Source organism: Tenrec ecaudatus, chromosome 5, assembly GCF_050624435.1.
Source record: "Tenrec ecaudatus isolate mTenEca1 chromosome 5, mTenEca1.hap1, whole genome shotgun sequence".
NCBI lineage: Eukaryota > Metazoa > Chordata > Mammalia > Afrosoricida > Tenrecidae > Tenrec > Tenrec ecaudatus.
This window is the reverse complement of record NC_134534.1, coordinates 171,035,755-171,041,754: the sequence shown is the minus strand read 5'-3', so window position 1 is coordinate 171,041,754 and position 6,000 is coordinate 171,035,755.

The window sequence follows — 6,000 nt, the reverse complement described above, 5'->3', positions numbered from 1 at the left end:
AACAGAGAACACAAACTAAGTCAAAACAGTATTCTAATTGATGGTACAAATGGTTTCATATGCTCAACTGCCAACCAAAAAGTTAGAGATTCAAGCCCACTTAGAAAAAAAAAACAGAACTCAACTCACAAAAGTTGATTCTGATTCATACCAACCGTTGACCGAGCAGAAGGGTCCCTGCAGGTTCTGAGGCTCTGCATCTTTATGGCGGCACAATGTTTCATGTGTTTTCCTGCAGAGCAGCTAGTGGCCTGAACTGCTGATCTTGCCACGAAGCTTAGTTCTACTCAGACATACATGGGTTATGAGTCAGCCTGGGTTTGAGATACTGGTGAATTAAGATTCTGGGAATAAATAAAAATATATAGTCTGATCAAACAGCCAAGATGTTGCTATCTTTGCTTAAATATCATAAATTAAAAATAAAGAAGAAATTCTTAAAGAAGGACATAAAATGGAGGTCTAATTGTATTAAATTTAATTAATATTGTTGAATACACACCATATTATATGATGACCACTACACTTATAAAAGTGGGAATCCCTTTTTAAAAAAGGCTATTCATAATTTGTTAAGGCTAACACAGTCCAATGCCTAACCCTGCACAGTCAACAAGACACAAGTAAATATTTTAGCCTAGTCATACGCACATTACGAGTATCTTATTGCCTATGTATGCTACGACCGTGGAGTGTGTGGGCTATAACTATGCATTGCTTTGGGTAAAATGTTTTCAAAATGTTGAAAAGCAGGGATATTATTTCGAGAACTAAGGTGCACCTGACCCAAGCCAGAGTATTTTCCATTGCATCACGTGCATGAGGAGGTTGAGCATTGAGTGAGGAAGACTGAAGAAGAATCAATCTTGAAAGAGGTATGGCCAGAATTCTCCTTAGAGGCAAAGATGGGGATACTTGGTCTTATGTACTTCAAACATGTTGTCAGGAGACCCAGTCCCTGGAAAAGGACATCACTTCGTAAAGTAATGGGGAAGTCAAAAGAGAAGAACTTCACCAGGATGCATTGACACAGTGGCTGCATCAATGGGCTCCAACAACGGAGATGATGGCACAGGACTGGGTACTGTTTCATTCTTTGAGGGACAGAGTTGCTCTGAGTTGGAAATGACTTGACAACATCCAACAACAGCAACAAAAGGATTAAAAGACTTAAAAAAAATAAGGCTCTATGAATTGATTCCCCCAAACTCCCTGCCACTGAGTCGATTTCCACTAATAGGAACCGTCTATTATGGGGTAACACTGCCCCTGTGGGTTTCTGAGACTGTCGCTCTTTAGCAGGAGTAGAAGGCCTTGCATTTCTCCCATGGAGAGGCTGGTGGTTTTGAACAGCTGGGTTCACAGCAATTGGTTGTTCAGAACTAATTCAAGAAGACGAATTAGAAATTAGTCTGTATTCTAGGGTAGGGTAATGGTGGGGCTGTTGGCAGAAGTAAGAACACCAGAGAAGTGAGAAATGAATTCTGGAGGGAAAGGTGGGCTTAGCCATGATACGTTAGGTTCTAGTAGACCGTACTGTTGTAGATGTCTATAAAACCCACGGGAAACATGACTTCCACTGGAGAGAGCCCATAGATGAATGTTTGCTTGGGGACTTAGCTTGGAAGGGATAATAACCGAAGATTTGAGCTTTAGAGAGATCGCAAGGTCAAGTGAAAGTTGAGAAAAGACAGTACGCATCTAAAGCCAATTTCTTTTAAACCTACACATATGTGAATGTAGGGAAAGAAAGACATATGCAAACCCACTGCCATTGAGCTGATTATGATTCATAACAACCGTAAAGAACAGACTATAACTTCTCCTTAGGGCTTCAGAAACTAAAACATTCAGGAGCAGACATCCTTTCTCCGGTGCAGTAGCTGGGTTCCAGCCACCATGCTTATGGTTAGCAGCCTGGTGCTTAAGCCACATCAGAAGCAATACAAAGGAGGACAACCGGGATAAACTGTAATTTGACAGAAACCAGAAGAAGGAAATATTTCCCGAAAGATATGGGGATCCAACTGTGTACAAGAATATCAAATGCTTCAGAAAGTTCAAAGGCAATGTGACCAACTTGCTTTGCCAACAAAAAGGTAAAATTTGATGAGCAATTTCAGCAGAGCCACAGGGAAAATACTATATATCAAAGGACAAATTGTAAATGGGGCAAGGGTGGAAGGGAAGAAATGACAGATAATCATTCGGAGGAATTTGACATTGATAAAAGAAGTTTGCTATATGGAACTATTAGAAAGGATTAAAGAGAAGGATTTTTTCATTTTCTTAAAGAAAGGGGAAGATATAAATGGAAGAAAAATGGAAGTACAAAGGGGGAATAATCGATGGATAGAGAATCTGAAGATGATGAAGTTCTTAGAGAAAACAGGATTAGAAAGGAGAATCATATTTCTTCTCAGACAAGAAAGAAGGATGTGAAGGGATGAGAATACAGAGCAAAAGAGACCCAAAATGGAAATCGGCCAACCCGAACGCTCCTCAAGGTAAACTGGACGCTGTGCATAAAAGGAGTTAAGTGAATATTTTAGGAAAATGGGGGGATGTGGGGTGTGGGTGTTGGATTAGGAAAATAGAGAGCAAGATGAAGGTAGCAAGAAGCTTGACACAAATGAATACATTTACCATTGCTATTAATAGAAGTGTGATAAGGTTCCAACAAAGGTATAGTTTCTTTGCTATATTACTACCAGTCTTCGTTATACATTGCTGCTATACCAAATGACGCAAAAGACAATGGCTTTAACAAACAACTGCATTTGCCCAGTTAGGAAGGCAGAAGTGCCAATGCAGAGTGTTGGCTCTAGGGGAAGGCTTTCAGGGCTGGTGGGCTCTGGAGGCAGGTTCCTGCCTCCATTGGGCTGGTGGTGCCTCTGGACAATTTTCATGTCACTTGGCTTGCTAGCTTGTGTTTAATCTCTTTTATATCTCAAAAAAGGTTGGCTGAAGATATACTCAATACTAATTCTAATTCATAAACCTAACAACCCATTAGGGTTAGGATTGACCACACGAATTTGTGGCTTCATTCAATCCACAACATTCTACCTTTTGAGTTCCTCAGTTTTTGTCTCTTCCACATTTGAAAACATAGTCATCCCATCACATCATCCCCAAAGGGTAAAATCAACTCCAAACTCAAAATTTCATCTTCTGAATCATGTAAATGAAAAAATAGGTAAAATTTTAGATGTAATTCAACCTAGGGGGAAAATGTTTCCATCTATGAACCTATAAAATCTAGGTTACGAGTTATTCATGTCCAAAGTACAATGGCCCAAGAAATAGGCCCAAGAGAGTCATTTCCATCACAAATGCTACATCTGAGAGGAAAACCTGGGATAATGGACTCTGGCCCCACACCTGGCAGAATAAAACACAGAATCCCTCAACACTCAAAATCAAAGCTTTGGGGTGGCAGTTTGGCCCATTTGAATAGCAATCCCACCCCCTCAGCCCTGGAAGGCCCTGCTCTTCAACCCTTTGGTCATGACAGCCCCAAACCCTCACCTTGGGTCAGCAGCCCCAACTCCTTGACATTGCTTAACAGCTGGCCTAAGCTCTGAGTTGGTGAAGATCTAACTCTTTGAGACCCAGAAGGCCACAACATTTGAGACTTTGGCCTAGGAATTTACAACCCAGATGGCTTTGCTTTTGATGTTCCTTCTAACGGTTCTGCTGACCTGTGACCTGTTCCAGAGATGGTGCTTTCGGTGGATGGTAAGATTTGTAGCCCCCTAGTCTCTGTGCTGCCTGTAGAATTCCACGGGGCACACAGTGTTCTTTCATTTCCCCTGGTGCCTGACCCCTTCAGTCTGAGCAGATGGCTTTGCTGCTGTGGTGGTTGCTTAGATAGATCCACCAAAACCACGTTCTTGGTGAACAGTTTAGGCCACTTATCCAGAGTGTGAACAACACATTTTTCCAAATCATTTTGTTGTTTTCATTTGGCAAAGCTGATTTATCAGCCCATCTTTTTCCTCTTGCGTTTTACTGTAACTTGCAAAAGGAACTTGGATCCCTTTAAACTTGCTTTAGAAATTTCATCAGTCATCCAAGTTCATCACTTACAAGTCCTACCTTCCACTGAGCACTTGACAGGTTCGTGGTCATTGCTTAAGAAACAGCATCGCTTCCATTGTTCAATCCCATGCTAATCGTTGTTTAAAGCTTCTGACAGAAGCACATTTGATGCACACATTTCTAGTAACATTTCATTTCTAACACTATCTGTGTTCCCCTCAACAATTGAATCTTAATGTATCTCCTCATTTAAATTTTAGTCTGCATCAGAATAACATTCAGCGTCTGTACTTCTACCTTCACTCTCTGCAAGATAATCTAGGCTTTTAATATGTTAGGTGTCCTTCGTCCAATTTGACTCAGACTGACTATGCATACGACAGAACTAAGTACTGGCTGGTCCTGTACGAGCCTCACAATTGTTTCTATGTTTGAGCCCATTGCTTTAGCCACTGCTTCAATCTGTCACTTCCAGGGCGGTCCCTCATCGAATAACCCCACGGGCTTGCTCTCACAGAGGGCAACCTAACCCTCAATAATACCACACATGACCTCTGTGGTAAATACATAACTGTCAGGTCCACTTGAAATATATAAAAGCATAGGGGTGGTAGTCAACGAGTCAGTCAGGTCACAGCGTGATGGGACCTCCTTGTGGGTGTGGCCTTCTCATAAGGAGCACTCGGGGGCACCTCCTGCGTTCTCTCGCCCTTCACCTGTCTGCTGGCCGACCCTGATTGCTGCCATAGCGACCCTCACTGAATCCACATGACTTTACAACCAGTGGCCTGTGATCTTCCTTCATTCTGCATCATTGCAAGTTGGCTGCGTGAGTTTGAAGAGGGATTCAGGGACTAGTAGTGGACATCTGGACTTGAGTTGGATGGAGGTTGGGTGTTTTCTTGATAGATAATGATTTCCTGATATAAAGCTCTTTCTTACACATCTAGGAGTGGCTCTGAATTTGTTTCTCCAGTCAAAACACCTACACACAAGATCCTTTTCTACGCAATGGTCTAGTCCTTCTGATGTGATCGCGTTCATGAGACAAAGGCTCATTAAACTCCCTTCTAAGTGGCATCTGGCTTTATTTCCTCCAAGACAGACTTGATTTGTACTTCTGTCAGTCTATGACACTTTCAACATTCTTTCCAGCACCATAATTCAACTATATCAATGATTCTATCTTCCTTATTCATTGCCTTGACTTTATATGCATATAAGCAAATTGAAAATACCATGGCTTGGGTCAGGTACATCTTGGTCCTCGAAATGAAATATTTTCTCCTTAGCACTTTAAATAGATCTGTGCAGCAGAGTTGCCTACTATAATGCATCATTTGATTTCTTGACTGTTGCTTACATGAGCATTGATTATGAATTACATGAAATCCTTGACACCGTCAATCTTTTTTTTCTTTTTATCATATTGTCTATTGGTTCAGACATTGGAATTTCTGTGTTGTTTACATTAAGTTACAACCTATATAGAATATGCTCTATTCTTTGATATTCACTAGTAAATGTGTCAGGTTCTTTTCGCTCACGGCAGGCAGATTTGTGTTATTTGCATATCACAAGCTACAATGAGCCTTCTTCTAATTATGATGGTGCATTCTTTTTTATTTAGTCCAGCTTTTCAAATTATTTAGTCCGAATACAGATGGAAGGAATATGGTGAAAGCAAACAATCCTCTCACACCTCTTTCTTGATGTTAAACCACGCAACAACCCCTTGTTCTAAGTCACTGGCTCTGGGTACTCGCTCTGTGCGTCTTCGGATAGTTCTGAGTAAACTCCTTCAAATTGTAGCATGAGGCTGGGACGTTTTCTAAGGTCCTTTCAGATTGAGATACAGTGAGAGTGCTCTATCCCTGTGGTGTTCTAATTCCAGGCTTTTGCAAATTCCATTGTCCTGCTTTTCTTTCTCCTCCCAAGTTGCCATGGAAAGGAAAT